General features: G+C 41.6%; 1 protein-coding gene across 2 annotated transcripts in view; it reads left to right on the top strand.

The window, feature by feature from the left end:
* The first annotated feature begins 324 nt into the window (after window positions 1-324).
* MYO16 (myosin XVI) overlaps window positions 325-25,561 on the top strand; it is a 405,417-nt gene continuing 380,180 nt past the window's right edge. Inside the window, exon 1 of one of the 2 annotated variants that reach the window (XM_074930682.1) lies at window positions 325-432. The gene's annotated coding sequence lies outside the window, so the exon portion shown is untranslated. Of the gene's footprint in view, window positions 433-769; window positions 815-25,561 lie in introns of those variants that run through there. The other variant, XM_074930690.1, reaches the window with a different exon arrangement.

Below are 25,561 nucleotides of genomic sequence, written 5' to 3'. Positions count from 1 at the left end.
TGGGAGGGGGAGCTCGGCGGCGTGCCCGGGGGGGCTGCCCGGCCGTGCGGGGCTCGGCTGGGGCCACGGGCCCGCCGTGTGCCTCCCCGGGACCGCCCCGCCGCCCTCGGCGCGCCCCGGCAGGTACCGGGGCGGGGCGGTGCAGGGGGAGCCACCCCCCCCGGCCGCCCCCCGCCCCCCGGCCGGCAGCTGGGCATCGCATCGGGGGAGGCGTCTGCGAGGGGCGGGCGAGGAGGAGCGGGGTGGGGGGGCGGCGCGGCGGGGCTGGGTGTACCGTGCCGCAAAGAAAGACCCTCGAGAGAAAGTGGAAGTGTGCCGCGGCGCCGGGCCACGCCGCCGCCTCGCCCCGCCGTGCGGCCGGCCGCCCGGCACCGGCGGAGAGGCGGCTCCCCCGGGTGCAGGGGCTGCCGCCGAGGCCGCGTCCCCCCCGAGGTGAGTGCCGCCCTCGGGGGGGGGGGGTGCGGGGGGTGCCCGCGGGCGCGCATCGCGGAGGGGCTGCCGGCGTGGGAAGCGAGCTGGTGAGGAGGCACGTTTTACGGAGCGGTTGGGTGGTCTGTGTGCGTGTGTGTGGAGGGGTGTTTGTTTTGTTTTTTTTAATTATTATTTTTTTTCTTGCTGTCTTTTTGTCTGTGGGTCCGTGTGTCCCTCTCCTGCCCGGGGCCAGGGGCCCCGCACCTGGTGCCTGCACTGGTGAGGGCTCCCCGGGGAGAGGCAGGGGCTGTCCCTGCTGCGGGTGGGGAGAGAGGGAGGTAGGGAGGGAAGTCCAGCGGGTCGCTGAGGTGCTCGGTTCTGTCCGCTCTTATTGTGTGCCGAGGTGAGAAAACTACCCTAGGCTCTATCAGATTCGCACTTTTTCTTAAATCGGCCCCTTTATGGGCACGCTATTGCGTTCCCCGAGCCCCTCGCTTCGGGCGGAGAGGCTGATGCAAGCCTGCCACCCCGCTGGTGTAAATCAGTGCTGACAGACAACTGGATGGGAATTTTCTGATAAACATTTTCTTTCATTGGTACTGTCAGCCGGTTAAATCCCAGTGTTTTGCGGAAGCGTGCCTGCCAGATGGGCGAAAGAAGGGTTTCAGATCAGCGCCGTGCGCCAGGCTCGTTTCCACCAGCCCCCTGAGGTGGCTCCCGAGCCCGTGTCCCCTGAGCCGGGCTGGAGAGGTCCCCGGGCCCGGGTTTTGCGATGGGCAGTTGGGAGCTTGTAGGTACGTGTGAGGCTGGATACCAAAAGCCCTGGCTTGAGAGGGCTGGGGTTGCTGGCTTTGGGAACCTGCTGGCCTCACAGGCTTGCTCTGGAGAAAAATGACTTTTCAGTAGTGTGCCAAAATCATCCCGTTTGTTTCAGGGAGAGGAAGGCGATGTCATTTAGGTGTTTGCACGGTGAGTTTATGAACTTTCTGTGGGAAACCTCTGAACTTGAAATTGTTGCTCCAACTGGAGAAGTGAGAACATCAGCCCTGCGCAACAGAAGTGTCAGCCCCGGAGCAGTGCAGGGGGCTGAGTGTGATCGCAGACCGGGGTCTGCGCCGTGGGTTGTTTCTGGGCGGAATCTCAGGCAGATCGTGGTTTCTCATCTTCTGTTCCCACATCTTTATGAGAGTATTCTCTTGTTGAGCCCTGTATTCTCCATGCATTCTGCTGTAGAGCCCTGTCTAGACTCACTATTATTAGTAGTTTATATCAAAAAACAAGCGGGCAGTGCTGAAGTAGTAGCTTTTTAGGTGGTGTTTTACTTTGATAATGTTGTTGTGGGTGTAAAACCACTCCCTGTTGCTGAGAATAGAAGTTGTTTAGACTTCATTGCCAGCATCTGTGATGTGACCCGAGGGTAAAAAAAAAAACAACCAAACAGTGTGTTATAAACATACATATATGTATGTATGTATACAGTAGATTCAAAGTGATGGGAGAAGTTCTCTTTACTGGACTATTGTCATGGAACAGCGGGGATCCCATTAAAAGTACCAGTAACGACTGGGATTAGAGTGATTGGTAGAGCAGAGCTCTGAAGCCTTGCAGTGATTTTGTGCTGTAGCAGCATTCAGAAATCCCAGCTGTAAATCACATTATACAAAGTCCTTGGCCTCAAGGGATGACACAAGTACAGCAAGCAGTTTGTAAGAGGAAGGAGCAGAGGGGAAGACATTTGTCTAATATTACATAGGTTAGGCCAGAACTGAAAGTTTCCAGACTGAAACTGACTTTATATATTCTGTCTCTGTTATAATACTTATTCATTAGGAACTGAATCCTGATTATGGAATAATTTTGCAAGAAGTAGTGATAATGTTTGATGTATAGTAACGCAGAGCATGTATTTAATGTGGAAAGTGAATAAATATTGAAAATCTTCAGACTGGGAGATCAAAATACTTCCAACTGGAAGCGTACAAGATTGTTTGAATAAATCTACCTAGGGCATAGTATATTCTTTTAGTTGTACTGTGGGAATTAAATGGAGCTTGGAATTTGTAGTGCTGGCTGAGGCAACTGACCATCATGAAACAGTGGTTTATTGCACTGCTTTGAAATAGCTCTTGTGTTTTATGCTAGCATGATGTTACTTTAAGTAGTACCATTATTTCAAACCAGCGTAATGAGATGAAAAGCATTTGGCGTGCATTCCTGTAAAACAATGTTTTAGTGCTAAATTCAGATCCTTGCTTGAAGGTATCTATAAAATACCATACTGATGTAGGGTGTCACACCAAGAAAAATAGACATATAGGTGAAAGCTCTCGTAAAATAATTTTGTCATGAAATGACAGTCAGAACAGCAGTTTCAGCCACATTTTTCCTCTTTTGGAGGAGAATGGTTTCTTAGCTTAGGCATGGAAAATCTGACAAAGTGATCATGAGGTAAGTGGCCATAATAAATGGGATGCTTTAATGAGATGAATTATGGATGTGAACATGAGCATCTTCTGTCTTATCTGATTGTCCTAACCAACAAGTTATTTCAGAGTGATTTCTGTGTGTTTGTTTCACAAAAAGATGTGCTTAAATATGCAGTTTGAATATACAAGTACACACACAGACGGTGTTATTTTGTTCAGTTGTGAGATACAACAGAAAATATTCTTCCAATCTGAATAATACTTTTATGCAAATTTTCATCACATGACTTTTTTTTTTTTTTTTTGGTCCAGTTTTGTAAAAAGTGACAAAATAGCAAATTTCTCATCTGCCTTAAAGAAACACAACAAAACCAGAAAAACCAAACAGGCAGCATGGTCCAAAGCCACTTTGTACAGTTGATCAGTACTATCTCGAGTTAAGCCTGCATGTTGACTTGTTAATATCTTTCTGATCATAGCCTAGCAAACCTCACTTACACATTCTCTGTGTTTTTTCCACTTCATCTTCTTTCTGCTACTAACTGTTATTAAGATAATTGTAGCTAATGAACATAGGAAAATGTTGTCATTCTGCACCAAATTAGCAATAATTGGGGATGCAGTTGATGATGTCTGGGAATATCATGTTGTCACATGTTGTCAACAACAACAGCTGCTGGAGATACTTGCCATTTTGTGGGCTAGACCTGCTGGTTTAAGACTCTGCCAAGTTCATGTGAAATACAGTTTGTTGCATCTTTCTGAAAAAAGACGACAAATATTTTTTTGGCTCGATAAGATGAAAGAACCTTCCTGGCAAGCAGCTAACTCTAACATTTGCACTTAGATTTGTTAATTTTCTCTAAGGTGTGTGTTTCATGTGGTGCCAAGCCTAGCTGTTAATTCATTTAGCTTCTTAGAGGCATGTCACAGCAGTCAAACATCAATGTGTGTGTGTGTGTGTATATATATGTATATATGTGGTTATTCACACAGCTTTTGTGGAGCAGCTGTTAATATATGATGTTCTGACTCACGCCTGTAAGTGTGTATATTCCTGGCCTGTCTTATTACACACACAGAATAGGAGGGTTGGACTATGGAATTTGGGTTCTGTTCCTTCTTTCAAATTGTCTCACTTTAAAATGTCACTGCCTCTAATTCCTGCAACCGTTGATGCAAACATTGTGTCTGTTTGGTCAGGGAAAGATTATTCTCTTCCTTAAGAGGGATATTTGGGAATATGAAAGTGAGCTGTGAAACCTGAAGCATAGGGCCAGGCTTCAAATCTTGATTGTGGTGTTGCTAGGTCTCTGCTACTGGGTAATGTAGCTGAGTTATGTGGTCATTGTGTTTTTCCCCAAAATTACATTCTGGATTTGCAACACCATTTGGAGAAGGGCTTTTGTTTCAGCAAAACTTGCTCTTTCTGACAGAACACACAACCTGGTTTTAGTCAGAACATCTCTCTCTGTCTCCAGTATGAATGAATATTTGAAATCAGAGATTTGGGTGTATCCACTGGAAAAGAATTGAGGTTATTGTAAATTGCAGCAGGAGAAAAATGATACAAAAAAATCATTCACTGTGTTGTGCTATAGGTGAAGCATGACCTGAGGTTTTTTCCTAAGAGATGTAGCAAATGTCTGTGTTTTTGCTGGGCTAGTTGACGTGGTATTAAACAAAAAGGGACATTAGAAGGTAGATTAGAGTAAGTTAAACAAACCCAACAGTGAGGCCTTGCAGGTAAATGGCTTCAGGTTGGTTGAAATAACTGTTATTTTTTTGATCATACATAGCGGATTAGCTGGTTATTTCCAGACATGCTAAAAATGGCTCATTCCCCTTTGGAATGAATGTGTGTCTAGGGTTAGGTATCAACTTCAGTGGCCTCAAAAAGACGGATGCATGTGCATCCCCAGCAGTGCAAGGCTGACACCTGTGTTGACCTAGAACTACAGGCATTAAGGTAACCAAGTTAGTTTTTCTGGTGCTTTTTGGCATAAGCTGCTCTCATCTGAGCTGGTGGGAGAAAGGGTAAGTTCTGGAGAGAAAATACAAATTCCTTCAAAATACAACATTTCTTTTATCAGATGAAAGGTATTTGAAGTTACTCGGCAAATCATTTAAAGCTTTTTTTTTTTCATCCCTCAGTAAAAATGATGGCACAGCTGGGTTTGTCATGTGACTATGTCTGGCAACGAGGGGGTGCTGCTCAAAGATTTGTCTAAGGGTAATTGGACGATGTGATTTCAGCCCATAGTGAGATACTGGAATCTAGCTCTGTCCCATAGGCATGCAAGGATTCCTTGTAAGCATCTGTGGTACGTTGTAGTCATGGCACAAGTGTGTACCAGAACTGCATCAGGTAGTAAAATCCAGGTGACTGAGTGATGCTGCTTGTGGCCCAGAAGACGTAATTAGTTTTTATGATGATTGATGACAAAGTGAGACTGAAGTGCTTCATACAAAAAGAAATTCTTTTATCCCATGAAGCAATATTCAGTGGACTTGAAGCAAACTGGTAAAAAGCTTTTTTCTTTAAAAAAAGTTTTTTCCTTTTGATACGCAGAGATCTGTGCATCTGCTTTTCTGAGATCATGGATGATTTTCTTTTGAGATTAGAATAAGATACAAAATGTTCAGAAAGACTGTCTGCAGGGTGCATGGAATGTCAATATAGTTGGGTTTTTTTAGAAGCAGTTAAGTATATCTCAGATAAGCAGGCTATAAAGGAATTGTAACTGTTGCTGTTTGTATTGCAGTAGTTTACTGTGGATCAATTCTCAACTGAGATGCCTTTGTATCAGGTGCTGTTTTATTAGGTCTAGTAAAACAAAAGCATCTATACAACTGCATTCATCTTAGAGTCTGAGAAATACCATGTAGGAGGAGGGAAGACCAAATAACGTTGATAGTTTTATATTTTTATGGTATCAGCAGCTAAATCCCATCACGGAAGCTTCATCTGAGCAAATACCCAGGATCCCTGTGTAATCAAGAGAGATGAATGCCCTAGATATCTGAATATATGGACATGACTCTGCTATACCTGTCTGCTTTGGTCAAAGTGGATGAGCAGAGGAGTCCTTGCCTGTACCTGTGCAGGTCAAATGAGGGCTCCTTCCTGAAGAGAATACTGTGGGTGCTAACATTTCCCTGGCAGTGTCCTGGATCTCAGCTAGAAAGGGAAAGTTTGGGCAGTTTGTCATATCTAGCTTGTAGATAAATGTGCAGTGTGTCCTAATTAGGAGTTTTATTTAAGGAACATTAGTGATCTAACACCCCAGTCTAATTACTTGTAAGCTTCTTGCTAATTTTATAATTAGCACTGGAGCAAGACTTCTTGTGGAAAATACAGCCTTAAGGAAATCAGAACCAGTAACTTCCAGCACTTATAGAGAGCTTTATTTCTGTAACAATGTTCTGTAGACAATGCCTATGAGGAAATGTTACTATTTGTTCTGTTTTTACACTATGGTAAAGACAGATAATGTGCCGGGTGTTTACAAAAACCTTTTATAGTCAGTTCTCACAACCCAAATGACTCTGGCTTTAGAACATGCACCTGTAGGATCAGATTCTGCTCAAATATTACCTAGTGGAGAAGGCATGCCTGAATCACTTTATACCACAGTTACCTTTGGCCTTCAGAGAGTAAGGATGAGAACTCAGGGTGTAGCCAGGGTGCACTGGCTGTGTGCTCTTGCAGTTTAGAGCAGCCAAGGCAGCTCTGTATAAACATGGATGGTAAGGTGCAACTTGGAGCAGCCATGCACCTGCTCTAAAATGTAGTGTGGTCTTACAAGGATAAAGCTGTTCTTGTACCTTGCTTCCAGGTTATCTATGTAGCATGTTTCAGTTGGACAGAGAACCTGGTAGAGAATATCCTGCCCCATCAAGCAGGTGGCCATAGAAGAAGTTTTCTTCTCAGAGAGTTCTCAGAGAATTCTCAGAGAACACTCTCAAGTGTTCTCTTAATTTCGGTAAGCAGGCTTGCTCTTTCCAGAGGTTGATAAATTTGACTAACCTTTAGATCTGGAAGGCAGCTCATGCTTTGCAGAGTCAAAACCTAGTAGTTCTCTCTCTTTAAACACTAGGTTTTTAATATTTTTGAAGATGACGATCTTTGTAGACAGTCTGGAGTAATCTAATATAAATAAATAAGGTCTGTAGAGATCTGTTTATTAGTTTAATAGATGTGGCTGGAAAAGAAACAAACGAGCTCTCAGGCTCAGTATACCTTATTCCCTTATTAGACTGATGAAGCAATTAAGCCTAAAAGCTTGTCACTTGTTTTTATGGCACAACAGTTGTCATAGGCTTTTAAATTAATCCTTTGCTTGTTTGTCTTTGTATAAGAAAATGGTTCACCTATAAGCAGAGCTGCTGTGTGCTTGGGGGGCACCGAGCACAGATATATGCTTTAATGTGAAAACAGTCAGAGTCGCTTCAGCATGCGAGATCGTGCCCTGGGCTCATGATTCCTCAGTCCTGTCACATCTCTTCCTTTCCCAGCAGGACATGCTCGTCTACATCCCGGTGTGCCAACACAGCCATATAAAGGAAAGGATACAAAAACGCTGCAAGCTACTCTGCTCTGCTTCCACTTCCTACCGCAGATACTGTTCTTGATGTCAAGTGGCCCAGTACTTCCTTGACCCCTTTCACTGTTTCTCGCTGAATGTCTTTTAGTGTCAAATAATTTGGCTCACACTTTAGTCCCAGGTTCAAATCTCCTGTTTGTTCACCCTGCATATATGCTAATTAATTCAGTATCCCTACCAGAGATGGAGAAGTAGTTCCTTCTGAAGAGGGGCAGGAGGGGGAAAAAGGCATTGTTGGCTGGCTAATTTGCTTCAAAGTCTGCTCTAGATGAACAGTATGGGTACAGACCCTGCCAAGTTTAGCTTCCTCTGCCTGGGACATTTCTCTAGCCCTCTCCCAGGAGGTCTTCTGCCCTTAACTGCCCTCTCATGCCTGTGATAGAAAGAGCTTGGAAGCACTCCTGAGTGTCAGATCTCGCTGGCTTTTAATACAAGCACTGCCACTGAAGAGACTCTAGCCCTGATGATGACTGTACTTTACTACACAGACAGGTAAATGGTGGTGATAGCATCAGTAATTTTACTCCAGTTCTGTATCAAGTGAGATTTTGGCTTTTAATTATCTTTTCTATGCTTACAGACATTTTAATTCTCCTTCTGTGAAAGGAAATGTGGGCACAAATAGCACACAGGAGCTGCAGGGTACTCTAATAGACACCCTGTGTCTTGAGACCAAAACTGTTTCATCATGGTGGGGACTCCTATCTCAGTGAGTAAGGTCTGAGGAAGACAAGCTGGTTCATGGTAACTTTCACCCACAGAGACTTTATAGCTTAACAGTATGAGCAAATTTTATTTGTATGTTTTGTCTATTGGTGTAACTACTAGCCAGGCTTTCTGAATTTATGCTTGTGTTAATACTTAATTGTTGCAGTTATTGCCTTCCAGAATGCTGAGGGGTTTTTGTTTCCTCCAGAAAAAGTGAAATTTTATTCCTTCATATGGTAACTTTTGGATTGGTAGTTGTTCTCCCCCTCTCCTGTCATATTCCCTCAACTTTTAGTCGAATAGAGGATGTTTGAGGGTGATGTTACCCTTCATTTACAAAGCTTTAATAAAGCGTGCTGGATTGGGGTAACTGTGCAGCTGCAGAAAGAGGAATCATGGGCATGCAAAGGCAGACCCCACAGCAACTGTGCAGCATTGCTGCAGCAGCTGGTGCTGAAGCAGTCTGTGGGCTGCGGTCATGCCTGCGTTTCCCTGCCTGATGGAGTTGGGTTCCCATAGACCTGAATACCTGATCAATAATTAATCTAGTTACCAACAGTGCAAAAAGGCAGCAAAGTGGTTTTACTGTATTCTTTTTATGGTTTTGCAAGATTGGAAAATACCACTTTCAAACTTGCTTCTCATTATTAGTTTGGAATATAGCTACTTCAAGTCATGTCTTCATTATTTGATGAAGACATTGAAATGCAGTAGCATTTCAAAGCCTTCGAGCTTTGGTGGCCTAGGTCCTGTAAAGACATATAATAAATGACAGTCCCTGCTCCCAGAAAACTTTCTGCCTATTGTATGACAGAAAAGCAAGGGGAAATTGGGTAGTGTTCATAGGGACAAATGAGCTAGCAAATATAATTTAAGTCAGAGAAGTTTCATTAGCCAAGAACACATTCCATTTCTGGTTTTCTGCTGTATATAGCAAGCCATCATTAGACTAGGTAGATCTTAAAATTTTAAAGTCTGTAATTTAAACAAAACACATAGGATTTTTAAAAGATTAGTTCAGTGCCAGTGAGCAGGATGAATTTCTCACCCAGCCAAGAGCAAGGGCTGCAGAACATGCTGTGTCCTGGTAGCAGAGGAGGAAAGGGTAATGTTGGTCTACTTATAAGGGACAAAGCCAATTATTCTGTTCAGGTTATCTGCGGATCTGTCAAGTTGTGCGTGGCCCTACCCTTTCATGGAATATAGTGATAGATAGATAGATTTGTCCTCCCTGGTTTGTGATGCATGATAAGGGTGATGGGCCACAGCAGCATGTTATAGCTGTTTACACCAGTTTGTCCAGTCTAGAAATCAAAGAAATGTGCACACAGGTGAAGAGAAGCACCATGGGCCTTTCAGTCACCCACCCTTGGCTCTTGATTCAGTGCAGTGTCCTCTTCTGCACTGGGGATTAGGATGTTTGAGAGGCCAGTGTGAGGTGGTGGAGTGCTGTGGCACTGGTAGACTAGCTGTGGACATTCTGGAAGTGTTATATGTGCTGATAAACAGGCTGACATTTTGGAATGGCTAAGGGTGGGGCCGGGTATCGTTCTATATCTATACTTAAACGTCAGCTGATCTCAGAAAGGAAGGACAGCAATGTTGTGGCTGCTGTTGCAGCATATTTGCTGAACACACAGTTAGAGGGGAAGCTGTTCTGGTTTTTTTTGGTCCTGCTCATGGGCTGGGTGCACATATGTGAATTCCTTCTCAGTTCAAACACACACAGTTCTCACAAGACCCTGATGCTTGGGAGGGGTGAAGCTAGTCTACAAAAGATACAGTTTTAGATGTAAAACGTAAGGTTGGTCCCAAAGATCCATGTCAATGGAGCTAGAAAGTATTTGTGTAGTTCTGCTGCTTTCTACATTTTTGGCTTTATTCATTGATGGTAAGACATTGGCAATTCATGGATACCACTTGTAAGAGTAAATAAGTGACGACTATTATTTGGTCTCATTTTATCTATGATGTCTACTTTCACAAAAACTTAGCAACCAGAGAGAAAACAGATCAGGGAATTTTAACAGGGAGTGGATCAAACATAATGCAGAATGCCCTCTTGCTTTGGTGTTTAAACGCAGAACTTGGGTGGGAATTCTGCTAACTTGGGAACCAGTGAGACTGATTAACTTGCAATACTTTATGTATAATATAACAGACTTCACATTGCTCTCAAACCCCTTCATTTATTCTTGCTAGTTAAAAAAAAAAAAAAGCTATGGATTTGCAGATGGTTTCTCATTGGCACTTGTTAAATTTCAGCCAACATCTGACAGCTGAAAACTTCAAGTGCCATTTCTAGATCCCAGCTGGTGCTGCCAGTGGTTACTCATGACCCTTCGTCTTCTCATGTACAGACATAATGGTTCAAGAGTGAGATAATAAGATATATTAAAGGAAAACCAAAAGAAAACCAATCCCAGCTCGCACCACTCATCCTTCATTTTGCAACTCCACTGGATGTTTTTATGGAAGTGCAGGCAGTGACTGACTCTGGTTCTTCTATTTCAAACCGCATTAAAATATTTTTTCAAAACTATTCTTTTAAAGTAGTATCATGACTACTGAAAACGAAGACATGAATGAAGGTTAAAGTGTCTATCAATGCATCAAAAATATATAACAGATAAATGGTTGCACTTATTCCACAATAAATGTTATTTCTAGTATCATTTTTACTATTATTCCAGTCATTAGCCTGGGATCAGTGAGTTCCTTAGAAAAGTATGTTGTGACCTGTCTTTCTCCTTCCCCCCACCCCCTTAAACGGTGTGGCTTCTTCCTACAGGGACTTGATGACAAATCATCTAAAGTCAATTTGCTGTTGTCCTAAACGGTGCTGAGCAGAGTATAACAGTTCTCATTAGCTCTCTTATTGCCTAACTGTCAGCACAAAACTCTTGAGGACATGTTTGTAACATGAGTATGTCTTGATTTGTTTAATATGCATTTTTATCCAGTTGTGGAGATGGCATTTAACGGTGCTCTGGCTTTTGAATCCTTTGGGAATTAGTCTTAAGTGACCAAAATCAATTGGAAATGTCTAAAGACTTAGTGTGATTGATGGACATGGTTCTGTTTACAGAAGGACTAGGTTTCAAGAGAGTTCAAGGTTTACTTAAACAGCAGGCTACAGGGTTATTTACTTCCAAGGAAAGAATTTCTGGTAGTTGTTCTCTATCAGCACATGCTGTCTTATGAAGTGTACTTTTTTTTTTTTTTTCATTTGTGGAGTTAATGCTACTGTCATAGCAGTTCAGAGCAGTTTATGTGATGCAAGATTAATACTGTAGCATTCTCTGATGCTGCTCTGCTGGCTGATTTCTTCTGGATTTTGTTTCTAAATGGTTCTCATGCTGACAACTGATACTGAGATCTTACCTGTTTGGACTGGTCATGCTGGAAGATGCTGAAAACTGCTTTGAATTATTTTTAACTTTTTTGTGTGTAATTATAGACATTGAAATTTGCCCCATATTTCTTATGATTCTTAAAGAATCAGGAATTAAGCACACTGATTTCCTTGGACTGGGTATTCTCAGGGAAAAAGGAACATAATCCATGGAATAAGAATCCCTTAAAAAGACTGACAGTCTTTGTTCAAAATACTACTGTCTTTATCTGTTTATTGTCTCTACAATGGGGAATTATATTCTGTTGCTGTAAGTAAATTTTAAGGAGTTAACAAAATCAATTTAAGGGGGAAAAATTGGATTAATATCCTGAGATTATCTAAGGAATTGTTTGAGCATGTAATAGTCAAAGATTGTATTAAATATTTTATCAAGGTAGCAGTAGTAGCTGCACTGTGAATTGTATATGTCCTGGGAAGGCAGGAGGACTGTTTATTGATACATTCACTGAACCATGCTTCGTTAATGCACCAATACTGCATCAAAGATGTGTTCAGGCTATATTTCCCTTGAAAATAAAGCCATTTCTAATATCAGTACATCTAATGTACTCTGGGATGCAGTTTGCCATCTTCTCTCAATTATACATTATGGCATGGGAAGAGATCAAATGAAAAATGTGTGTATGTGGCTTTTTTTGTTTTGTTTAAATTACTACATAGACCAACGGCACTTTGAGCCTTTGTGCTCTAGAAAATGAGAGTGTAAGAAGTCTATACCCATGACATGACAAATGGGGCCACCATTTTAATCTTCCAACAGAGCTCAGTCAGTGCTGGAGCGCTCATACCCCATCGCAGGAGTTCAGGTATTTATTGGTGCTGGATAGTCTTCCCCTAGTACTGCCCAGCCTCTTCACAATTTGTAACTGTGGCAACGTGATTGTGTTTATCATCCTCAAGCACTGAGAGGCCGTAAAAGCCTGGGTATAATTCTCAGATGTAGCAATGTATTTCTTATGTGTGTATCTGTGTGTATACATATATATGTGTATATGTATGTTTCTGATTAATATTTCCCCAAAAGCTGGAAGTCATCCTGTAACACATCTGAGAAGTTTTCTTCTTGATTTTAAGGAGCAGGTGGTCCTTAAACCTTGGCAAGAGCAGCATTTACAGTTGAACTTCTTAGTCTACACTTCTCTGGCAACTTCAAATCATGTACGAAAGAGTACTTGTTAATGCAGTATAGAACGTAAAGTGACCACCTTTATAAATGTTACTAGCTTGTGTCCAGAACTGCAGCATTCAGTTAGATACGCTACTTTTAATATTTTTAAAAAAAGAAAAATTCTGTGCGTGCACTTTAGCAATTTGTCATTGCTTTTCAAGCTTATTAATTCATTAAGTAGCATTTAATGAGGATAACCACAAAGTAATTAAAGAATACAGTATGTTTATTGCTTCCCTAATGAATTTATGTATTAAATTTAGAGTTCCTCAATGAATATGTTAATCTATTTTTATACTTTGTGTACATTTTGTTCTCTAAATAAATAAAAATGTTTCTTCACAGTCGTTATTCCAGTCTACAGATTATATATAAGAATACCACCTGGTTTAAACGTGATGTAAAGTTAAGTTTTCTTAGAATGGACCCTGCCAACATCAAAGCTTGTGTAGCCCTTTGTCCTGTTTGAAGTGTTTGGGATTGTGTTGCATCAGGGAAAAGCTGTCCTCAGTTACACTGGGAACTTGTTTTTCCTAGGAAATGGTAGCTGTTTCACATTAAGTTCTTGCTTCGGAGGGCTGAGGAATTGAGTACTCTGGTACGATATATGTAAACAACATATTTGTCAGTAAATAATTGTATTGGGCCTAGGTATCTAGGTGTTGGTAGTGGTGGGCTGCAGGGATGGCCTCTATGGGAAGAGGCCAAGGGCTGTCTTGTGTTGAACACAGCCCTCTGGACCCACTGCACCCACAGCTGAGCAGCCAAGTCCGTGGCACCTCTATGAAAACGTTATTTAAGAAAGAGCAGTATGCCACACAGCAGAGTGAGGCAAAAAAGGGTGAGAAACAACTCTGAACATCCAGGTCAGAGAAGAAGAAGAAGGGGGAAGAGGTGCGCAGCACCAGAGCAGAGCTTTCCCTGCAGCCGATGGGAGGGATGATGGTGGAGCCGGTATTTTCCTGCAGCACATGGAGAACCCTGCCAGAGTAGATACCAACACTGCAGCTGTGGAGGACCCCACGCTGGAGCAGGTGGATATGGCCTGAAGGACCTGCAGCCAGTTGAGGGCCCATGCAGGAGCAGGTTTATCCTGAAGGACTATAGCCTGTGAGAAGGACTCATGTTGGAGCAGTTTGTGAAGGATTCAGGGAGCAGGGGAAAAACATGAGGAGAAAGGAGAGACACAGAGGAACAGCTATGGACTGACCGCAACCTCCCATCCCCATCTCCCTGCAAGGGTGGGGGAAGGAGGCAGAAGAGTCATAATGAAGGAGTGAAATGGAGCCTGGGAAGAAGGGATGGGGGAGAAGTCTAAGTTTTTGGTTTTGTTTCTCACCATTCTACTCTAACTGATGAAGAATTAAAATAATTTTCCTTAAGCCAAGCCTGTTTTGCCCACATCAGTAACTGGTAAGTGATCTCCCAGTCCTTGTTGTGATCCATGACCTTTTCCATCTCATTTTCTCCCCCTGACCTGTTGAGGAGGAGGGTGACAGAGTGGCTGCGTGGGTGGCTGGCAGCTGGCCAACATCAACCTTCAACAATAATCTATACGATGATTTGCATATGGACTACCAAATCGTAAATATAAAACCCTGTAATCTACAACTGAACTGTCAGATTAGGAGTCTCTATTCAATTTTATGTTTCGTGATCTACAATATTTAAGAAAATAATAAACTGAAGTGAATACAAGGTTTTTATTTTCCTCATTTTCACTGATTTAATATTGAAAGTAATGAAATGCTAGTATGCAATCATTCAACTCTTGGACATACCTTTTAAAGAATGTACTAATTTGTGGCTATAAATGACATGCTTAATTCAAAGGAATAAAATTATTTTAAGAATGTAGAGTACAGTAAATCTAAATGTGTTGGGTATGTGTTCATGTGACAAAAATAACTGTTTTAGTGCTTGGGGAGAAAAATACATCAATTGGCAACATAAACTGATTAAAGGCTGTTTTTGCAATTAAAATAATCCTGAATATTGCCTCCAAATTAGAACCTCTGTAGGCAAAGTAGGAGCTGTAGTCTCAAGCACCAAAAATAGTACAACTGAAATATTCTTGCATTTTCATGGACATATATGTTTAATACATCTTTTTCCCTTGAAGGAATGTGTCACTACATATATAAATTGTGTGAGAAATCGATGTGCAGCATTGAGACATTGTTCTGGAAAAAGGATACATTTTGCTTGATGTAGTTGAGTTTTGAGACATTATGTGTAATGGTTTCAGAATAAATGGGAACCTCAGCTGTGTGGTCAGAGAAGATTTTTCTGCAATTCTGTGGTTTTGTACATAGTGCAGCTAAGACTTAATTATTCACCCTTTGAGGGACATCATACTGATCTTGATTTAGTCTATTACGTTTTCTGTGAATATCTGATATAAGCTGATATCTAAAAAACACATTAACTAGTATAATTTATTCAGTATCTCCTTAACAAAGAAAATTACTCAAAGCAATTTAAAAGAAACACTACTCATCAAATAGGATATCTGCAAAATCTTGGTTCTTTTCTAAGCACATGGAATTTTATCATTTAATACCTTATTTTGTAGCAATGTGGAAATACTGCCTTTTTAATTGCAACCACTATAACAAAATAAATGTTTTTAATTTTTGCAAAAGGACTATATGAACTGTTTCATAACCTACTGTATGATAAAAAGTAGCAAGCAAAATCCATTAAAAATAGGATGAACTGCAGAATTAAATTCTGTGGCAAAACCTCTTAATTTGTGGAGAAAGTTTATCCTTTTTCATATAGGTATTAATATTCTAGAATGCAGATATTAACATGTTAATCACCAGATTGCCCTCTCTTGCTGCCTTTCCTCTATGCAAAATATTCCCTTGTAGCGTGGCATGTCTACTAAACTGAGCAGAGTCCACAAAAATTTATGTGAACAATTGCAAACACCACAGATGCAACTGGCTTTCACAAAGTTATGGCTTTGGCTCCCAGTAACACCTCTCTCCATTTTGGCCGGATTTTGTGGCCAATACAGTAAACTCTACAGGTTTACTTTCACAATTTTCTTTGCATGCCAGTGATAGGATCAAACTATTAATTCTCAGTTTGGATGAAAGGTAAATAGTATTATCTCTGCAAATCTAGAGTGAATTACAGTGTTCCTGGTGTAATTTCGTTTAGCTCCAGTGTAAATCGGTGCTATTGTACCAATTTACAGAAGCAAAGGCGTGTTCTCAAAGGTGCATTTACTGTAATGCTATTTATGTAATAAACACTAATATTTATTAGTAATAAATATAAACATAGTAATACTCTGTAATCAGAAATCTTGTAGGAGTGCACTGAATTTGAATAAATATTTTCTTGCTATAGATTTTCAAAGCTTGTGTTTGGTTTAAAAGTATAAAAATCCATACAGAATCATCTAGGTTGGAAAAGACCTTGAAGATCATCTAGTCCAAAATTAGAAGTATAAAGATCCATTTATAAGCAAAAAAAGCTGTATTTTATGCATGCTGAATTAAGATGGGTTCCTTCCTTCTGTCTCCCAAGTAATTCACCATATTTTACACAATTCGCATTTAGAGCATTGAATGGAGAAATTATTGATTAATTTTTAGAGACCTGTCTCTTTTTTTTTTGTGGTGTGTTTTGGGGGTAAAAGAGGATAGACACCTTCGCTTATATAGATATGTTTGGGGAAGAGGTGGCAGAATACTCTTAGTACTGATGCAGTAGGAGTTGGATTCATAGATAAGATAGCTAATCACCACCAAAACTGTCATACCAGCATTCCTCAAAGACAGAATACTCCTTTTGTGGGTGAAAAATTTTGTCCTCAGAAATGGAGGTAAAGTAGATCTCTTAAAATACCAAGGGTTTCCAGTAAAATAACTGTCTTGTTTACGTGAGAAATGTGCATTAGAAAAAACTCCACTGAAAATGGAACAGTTGCACCTCCTTAAAAACAGAGTACAAAAGAAGAACCATGTCTATTCTTCACCTGGTCTCCACTTTGTTTCATAAGTCACTATTTCCTAAAATTGCTTTCCTGTGTACTTAAAATAGAAAATAGTGAAGTTCTCATTAAAGATTTGTGAGAATGAATAAATACACTTTGTAGAAGTGTGTAAGAGATTTCCTGTCTCTGGAACAGACCTCTTAACAACCATTCATCAGTCTTCTATATGCATATATGCTCCAGTCTTTGAATTAATTTGTTATTCACAGCTATTAGCAATACATACTTGAAGCCTGATTAAGTACTAGCCAAAAAGACGCTCTTACACTTCCACAGTGATGACTTTATCTGCCTAATGAAGGCAGGGTTGAACTACCTCAGCATTTCAAAGTGATAGTAATTTAATCATCATATGTTCAGTCTTGCAGTACCTACATTAATATTTTTAAATTTTGAAGGATGTCTCTGTGTGTGTATATATGAGTATTAGTCAATTTGCACCAGATGTTTCATGTCAACTTTCAAAAAATAATCCCTTTTTAGCTACCAATTTTCTGAGAGCTTTTTGAGTTTTTTTTCCCCGGGGCACTTGCTGTCTCTCTTTTGAAAGAGTAAGTGTTGACCTTGGATACCGTACTTGAAGGAAGATAGGTCTAGACTGTATCCATGTTAGTGATGCATCACATGGTAAATCAAAAATAAGTTACCCCCAGCATGTTGTACATATGTAATATGCTATATAAAGGGATTAAGGACAGAGCTGTACTGGACTTGTTTGGGTTCCTTACTGAACATTTGTAGAAGCGTGTCTCTTCTATTTTGCATGCACTGCTAGAAAATGAAAAAAATTGGAAAACAGGAAGAGAATTATTCAGCTAAACGGTCATTTTGTGTGGTGCCAAATAATAAATTAGAAAACCTATTGCAATTCTCTCGTTTGTGGGTCTCTTTTTTTTGTGCCCACTGGTTTATGAAAATGATGATGTGAGATTTAAAGGATATGTCATGCATGTGGGGCTTCTACATGGAAGCAGAGAGAGCGTTTGCGAGCTGATGAAATATATTCCTGTGGATGGCCTAAGTGATGCGGCCTGTCAAGGTAATGAATGAAGTATTGTACTTAGGCAGGAATATTACAATGGCTACTATATGCAGAGATGATGTTTCCTAAATTGAAAAACAGGTTTATTAATGGTGTTATAAAGATGGGACTAATCTGGGATTCTGCTACCGTATTTAATTAACAAGTCAACCATTAACAATCCATGCAGTTCAGCTTGCAAAGTGAGTGATGATCAATGTTTTTGCTGTGCTATGTTCACTGCTATGAAAAGGTGGTTGCAAACCTCAGAAAGCTAATTCAGAAACATAGATCAATATTTCATTCTGTCTTTTGCGGGTGTTAATTTATTAGAAAGAATTGTTCACATATTCCTAACTTTGTTTAAGATTTAAGCTTCCTGCTTATTTATTTCTTAAACAATATTATTCTTTGCCAAAGAGGCAGATTAATTGGATAATCTTGTGTCAGGGAATTTCTTGGGAGTAAGCAGGCCATTCAAAATATGACATGTTGCCTCTCAAGTCTTGAAATCTGCCATTCATAAATTACACAGTATGAACCAGGTGGTGGGTCACCAGTTTTCCTGAGGAGAAAGGCATCTGTAGTGCTGGGAGCTCAGCTGTGTGCCCCCCAGTTTAGGTGACTGGAAGCTGTCCCCGCAGACATACATGTGAAGGCAGACAGCAGAAGTACTGAACTGTGACAATCGCAACAGCAGATGCAAGTGGCTGGAGCCTGGTGTGTGACCCGTGCTGTATTGTCTTGAAACATATGTAGTACTGCGGCAGCCAGCACAGATGGCAGGAGCGCAGAAGGGAAACCTGATGGGAGGTTTGACTGATTTATCTGCAATCGCCTCCTCTCCTTTTGTTGTGTCATTAGTGGTATACTGAGGAGACGGGACAATAAAGGCCCACTTTGGGAGGATATAATTGTTCAGTGGTGAAAAATGTTAATGAAGTATTCAAAAAAAGCTTTTGGGAGTGGAGTGTTCACATATCGATATATTGCCTTTTTAATGGGGAGGGTTCCCTAGCATTAATGAGCCTGGTCATGATTTAAAGCAAAAAGTGCTCTCTTTCGGCTCTAAACAGGCAGAAAGTGGGAAGGCAAATGAGAAGAAAAACATGGAGTTCTTCTATATTTAAAGTAAACATCGGTAGACTTTATGAGCTGTGAATGTAATGGACAAAAGAAGGATGCATGAAGTGATACAAAATAGGTTGTGAGAGATCAATTTAATGTTTAAAGCCTAGGCAAAAAAACCCACTTTGAACTTGTATAGATTGCAAAATTTCCAGTCAAGTGACACAGAGAGAAGAATAGAGAGGTATGCTTGGAGGAGTCTATGAAGCCCTGTTTGTGCTGGAGCTCTTGTACACGCTGGTGCCTGGCCAGCTTTAGTCAAAGCAGACTAAAAGCTCTGACATTTGAGCAGTTCATTGCTGGATGTAGCTGAGATTATGCAAGCTACTTTATCACTAGGTAGCTGATCCAGTGAGATGCTTTAGGATCCTAAATATCAATGTAGCCTCTAAAAGATCACCCTTTCCACTAGATTGGTGACTCATAGTAGTAGCCTAATATGACAGACATGTTTTCTTCTGCAAGGCAGGTGAGAAAGACTAAACCCATTCAGTTAGCCAGCACTTTCTTCTTCTATTCTGCATCTCAGTCTGCACTGGCTGTCCCTACAAAGCTAACCTTATATACAACATTGCTATCCCACCTTGCTGAGCCACATATGCAAGAACAAATGTGTGATAGTGCAGCAGAGATGAATTACTGCTTGCCCTGGTTACATATCTTACTTCAGTCCCCTTGTTAATTTGTGATGGCATATGAGCACAAATTATTTAAAGGGATTTTCCGTAATAGTGGCTGTTTCCCTTCAGTACATGTTAAATTATTCTGGAGGTGAGATACTCTTATTTGGTTCCCTCAGAAATTACTAGGAATTTTCTTTTCTACTTTATGTGCTGCATCATCATATGGTTATGCCTATAGCTAAAAGCAAAACCATACAGTTTGCCTGGGGAAAGGATCTGTAGCTGCCTTGCTTCTCTTCCTTTTCAATTATACACCATATTAAAGAACTCGCACCCTTCAGGCTCTATTTGTGCACAGGGAAGTGTGTGTGCAAATATCCGTGAATGGAGATGAGTCTGTACCCTGGAGTATATGTTTGAGCCACGTACATCCTTATGCTTCACAGAGGTGTCTAATACTGCAGAACTTGGCTGATGGAGCAAGCAGGCTGTGCGTTGTTTATTTTAGGAGATAATGGGCTATAGCAGCTAAAGGGGAAAATACTTACTACATGGTGCATTCAAATTTAATCTTCTCTTTATTGTCATTCTGAGCTTTGAATAGTTCAGCTAAACATATGGAATTTGCAGTGAAATGCCACCCAGAATAATCTGTAAATATTTTATGGTGCCTAGGCTGGTAAGGGCTAAGAAATCTTTAAAGCACAACATGCTGTCTTCTCTGTGCCTCCTGGCCAACTGTCAGACAAATAGATATGGGTGCAGCTGCAACAGCGTATATTCTTATGTCTGTGAAATGCTCAGATGCAGTCTCAATCCAAAATAAAGCTGTCCCAGAGCAAGATGCCACATACAGTAATGTAATGTATGTGTATTAGGCTTCAATCACAGCATAACATCTCTTCGTGCTGGAAAATTATTTGACTAATAGTTTTAAAAGTAATTTTGCACAAGTTAAATATGTCTTAACTGACCATCGCTAAGCCCATCTCTAAATATCTATTTCTTAGGTTAGACCTGCCTTGCCTCAAGTGAGTGCAGTTGTAGCTGTGTAGCTTTGCTTGTGTCTAGACAGTAGACTGTGTGTTCGTGGTCTCAGGAGGAAGGCCACAAGCTCCTCATTTGACATATTTGCTGGTGATGGCAAGGATGTGTATGGTGAAAGACAAGGCTTTGTTGGCTGACTGGTTGCTTCTTCCTTCCAGGACTGATTACCAGTGACTGGAGCTGAGTTTTAACTTTCTTTTCCCGGTTTCTTGGGAAACAGGGATGGAAACCTGGAGAACTTGTGTAATTTATCTTCCTGCTCCAAGGAAAAAATAATCTCTTCCTATTTTTTCTCAGCTAATGTTTGTCTGTGCAGAGGCTGTAATCAGGACTTCTAGGAGCAGAAGCTCACTGAACCAAACTACAAGTGTCGATGGATGTGACTGCATGTGCTGCTTTGGAAAAATGGACCGAGGGAAACCAATGGGGCCACTATGAGACCTCTGAGGGAGCTCAGGGACTGAACTTTGATCCTTGCCTTGCTCCCTGGAAGCATGGTTAGGGGCTACCTGAGATGCAGATCCAGCTGAAAGGGTTTGTGCTGGGTGAAGCTTTAATCAGACATTAATGTGTTTTTAAAGTTTTTTTACAATGAAAGCTTCACCTACTTATGCTAGTGATCTTCTGATAGCTAACCTGAACCTTTTTGCTTATAGTTTAGGAAAAAAAACCCCCAGACTTAGTTGTCTTGCTGCATAATAGATATGCCATGAAGCTGGTGTGAAAAGGCTACCAAGGATGTTAACTTCTTATTAACATTTGTTACCTTAGCAGCAGCCGGGAGGTTGTAAGGTTATCACCAGGGCTAGTGCAGAAATGTCATAGATAATGTTGTGGATTAGTTTTCAAACTGACACTCTGACTCAGTGTTAGCATTTGTCATGTAGGAGGTTCCTGTGTCAAGTTGTTCAGGTGTCATGAGCAATGGGCTTAGCATCGACAGCAGTTGCCGTCAGCTCGGTGTCAGACTGTGTGTGCATCTGTGGCAGTCTCCATCCCTAGGTAAAACTCTCCCCCAGGATAAGGGGTTCCTTCCCTCTCTTGCCTCTTACTCTCACCCCCAAGCTTCCCTCATGTAGGGAAGCCAAGCCCATCAACTCCCTTGCCTTGGCGGTGACCCTGTCAGAAATGTGAGTTTTACCTTGGCTGGGTTCATGCACGAGGTACAGTGTGCGGGATAAACTTGGAGCATCTGAACCTAGAAGTTTTGGGAAGCCACTGCAAAATCAGCACATCGGCTCAGCAGCAGCAGTTCTGGAGAGCAGTCTCTTCTGCTGCTTAGTTAAGCATCTCCTTGTATTCAGAGTAAAGAGTTACTGCAGGTGCATGATGGTTTTTGAGTAAATTCATTTCCTGCCAATTCTGTGAATGCTGCTTCTTAGAATATGAAGAATTATATTAATTTGGGATATTTTTTTTCTTTCCAGATCTCTTAAGTTAGACAGTATTTGACTATGGAATCGTGTGCTATTTGTATTTTAAAATTTGTGCTCTCTTGGATTACCAATAATTTTCTTAGTTATTGTTTGAATATATAATCCTTTTTATTGTTTCCAAAGTATGTTCACATAACTGAACTTGCATGTATTAGTACTAAAGCAGGTGCCACTAATCTTACGGTTACATTTGTCTTGTTTTCCATTCCAAGATGCTTGTTTTAACAGTCCAGAATTTACCTTCTGGACTTGCTCTCTCTTACCTTAAGGTTTTTGGATGAGGAGGAAAATTGGGGAATGAGTTTCAAGTAGGACTTCTGTAAAGAAATTTTGAAAAGCAGAAGGATGAAAAGAACTCTTGCATATTTTTTGGTCACTGCAGTGGTGCACAAAGGTGCACAAAGCCAGAAATCTGGGCAGGAGTAGGAAGGACAAACTCTCACAAGAAATGTAGTATATTAGTTCTGTTTCAGTAAACTGTAGCATCTGTATTATAAAACTTTGTTGCATAGGGCTCTGAATCCTATGGGATGGTGAACTGCCCTTAGTGCTAGGTAATCTTTTTAGGAAGTGGCGATGATGTTCAGCACCTTTCAGCATTGTTCCTCACAACACCTTTTATGTGGTGTGGAGACAGCAAAGTGAGGAAGCTCATGTTTCCTGACATAAGGCTTCTCTAATCTACCTGCTCCCGTATTTACCATACAGGAACCCTCCCCTCCTGTCCCTAGAAACGACCAGCTCATTTATTCTTTGCTTTATGACTCCTCTAGGTTTACACTTGAGCTTCTGTATCTGACTGATCTCTTGCAGAATCTTGATCTCATTTTATTCTGTTATTTTAGAACAGTAACTCTTTCTTCCATCATCCTCAGGTCTTAAAACACCATGCTGTCAGCCGGCTTCCTTTCTTAATGCATTGTAAAGATACTTTTGTTGCCTGAAACAGAGCAGCATTGCACTCTCATCTAACTGAATTAGAAAACGTCTTTCAGTGAAGGTGTTACTGTGCTTTCAGAGTTATATAGATCCTCACGCCAGGTCTAAGTTCATATGCTCTTAGCCTGAGGAAATTCTATAAAGTCAGTGTAAAAGCTCCTACAGATTTCAGCACTACCAGGATAAACTGATGATTGAGCAGTAATGAATGAAAATGCACAACCATATCCACAGTGTTTCTGTTTGATCAGCCTAATAACCTACTAACGAATGGTCTGCAGACATGTCTTATTCCAAAAGGTCATGTATTGTAAATTTACACTTAAGGGGCTAAATGATTATCAAAAACTCATAACTGTCGTCGTTTTTCTTGAAAGCAGTTTTGTTCCGCTCTTGCGAGTATTTTCAATTAAATAAATCTGCCTTCATGCAGATTAAAAATTGTGATAATCTTAGGTAAATTTGGAATTGGCCTTTTCTCCACCTACTATGCAGCACAGTGTTGTCCTGTTGGCATGAATTCTACTGTAGCTTCTTGACAAATACATTTGCGTTTTCCATGCCAAATCTATTAACAGTACTTGTCTGTGCTGTTGGTTTTTTATAACTACGAATAATGTGTTTACACATAATCAAAGTTTTTCTCTATATTAACATCTGTTGTTCAAGACACTCTTGTTATCAAAGTGCCATGAATTTGGTTCATTCATCCAGAAAGGATAGCTGAATAGAGATGAGGAAGGCTTATAGAGCAAGTACCCTATCTGGGCTGATAGTGACTTGTTTCCTAGCTCAATTCTGGAGCCTTTCAGTTAGCATCTGGGAAATACAAAGGTCTACAAGCAGCACTGTTATTTGTCTCTTGAGGGCCTTTGGTTCCCTTTGGTGTCCTGGATTTCTTCTGCACACCTTTGTTTTCCAAAGGAAGCAAGCAGTCCTTGCTATTGAGTGTGTGTGTGCACAGCTCTTCCACTGCTTGCACCTTGAAGTCAAGTAGCTAGCAGAGCACTTTGCTTATCCTGTTTCCAGTAGACAGGCCCATCATGTACTTCTTTCTCTTTTCAGACTTTTTAGTTATCTTGAATAGCTGCTTCAGGTCCCTTAGTATGAAGCATCAACATGTGGCTGTAGTATGCTACAGCATTATACACATTGTTAACAAGAGTCTGCTGTGCAGCAGCTGCCTGCGTCTTGCACTACAGTCTTAGGGCCAGTCTGAGCAAACTTCAGAGGTTTTTGTGTGGCCTGAGGATTTCCAGGCTCTTGCCTGGCCAGGATATCTTTCCATGTACTGGATGCTTTGACAAGAGAAAGGTTCAGCTGCATAGTGCTTAGAGACCTGCTACACCACTTGGATGCACACAAGTCTGTGGGACGAGATGGGTTACACCCGAGGGTGCTGAAAGAGTTGGCAGATGTGCTCGCCAAGCCACTGTCCATGATTTACCTGAAATCATGGCTAACTGGGGAGGTCCCATTGGACTGGAGGGTGGCAAATGTGACACCCATCTACAAGAGAGGCAGAAAGGAGAACCCAGGAACCTATAGACGTATCAGTCTGACCTCAGTGCCAGGGAAGGTCATGGAGCAAGTCATCTTGAGTGCCGTTAAAAGTCATATAATGGGCAACCAGGGGATCAGGCCCAGTCAGCATGGGTTTATGAAGGCAGGTCCTGCCTGACAAATCTGATCTCCTTCTGTGACAGGGTGACCTGCTTATTGGATGAGGGAAAGGCTGTGGATGTTGTCTGCCTTGACTTTAGTAAGGCCTTTGACACCTTTTCCCACAGCATTCTCCTGGCAAAATTGGCTGCTTTTGGCTTGGGTGGGCACACGTTTCACTGGGTAAAAAACTGGCTGGATAGCCGGGCCTAAAGAGTTGTGATGAATGGCATTAAATCCGGTTGGCGGCTGGTCACGAGTGGTGTCCCCCAGGGCTCGGTTTTGGGGCCACTCCTCTTTAACATCTTTATTGATGATCTAGACGAGGGGATCGAGTGCACCCTCAGTCAGTTTGCAGATGACACCCAGTTGGGTGGGAGTGTTGATGTGCTCGAGGGTAGGGAGGCTCTGCAGAGAGACCTGGACAGGCTGGAGCCATGGGCTGAGCCCAACTGGAGGAGTTTCAATGAGGCCAAATGCCGGGGGCTGCCCTTGGGCCACAACAACCCCCAGCAGCGCTACAGGCTTGGGGAGGAGTGGCTGGAGAGCTGCCAGTCAGAGAGGGACCTGGGGAGGTTGATTGACAGCCGGCTGAACAGGAGCCAGCAGTGTGCCCAGGTGGCCAAGAAGGCCAATGGCATCCTGGCTTGTGTCAGCAATAGCGTCGCCAGCAGGGACAGGGAAGGGATCTGACCCCTGTACTCGGCACTGGTGAGGCCGCACCTCGATTCCTGTGTTCAGTTTTGGGCCCCTCACTACAAAAAAGGACATTGAATGACTCGAGCGTGTCCAGAGAAGGGCAACGAAGCTGGTGCAGGGTCTGGAGCACAGGTCATACGGGGAGCGGCTGAGGGAACTGGGGGTGTTTAGTCTGGAGAAGAGGAGGCTGAGGGGAGACCTCATCGCCCTCTACAGCTACCTGAAAGGAGGTTGCAGAGAGCTGGGAATGAGTCTC

The sequence above is a fragment of the Athene noctua genome, chromosome 1 (genome assembly GCF_965140245.1).
Source record: "Athene noctua chromosome 1, bAthNoc1.hap1.1, whole genome shotgun sequence".
Classification (NCBI taxonomy): domain Eukaryota; kingdom Metazoa; phylum Chordata; class Aves; order Strigiformes; family Strigidae; genus Athene; species Athene noctua.
This window is presented reverse-complemented; position numbering and strand designations above follow the sequence as displayed.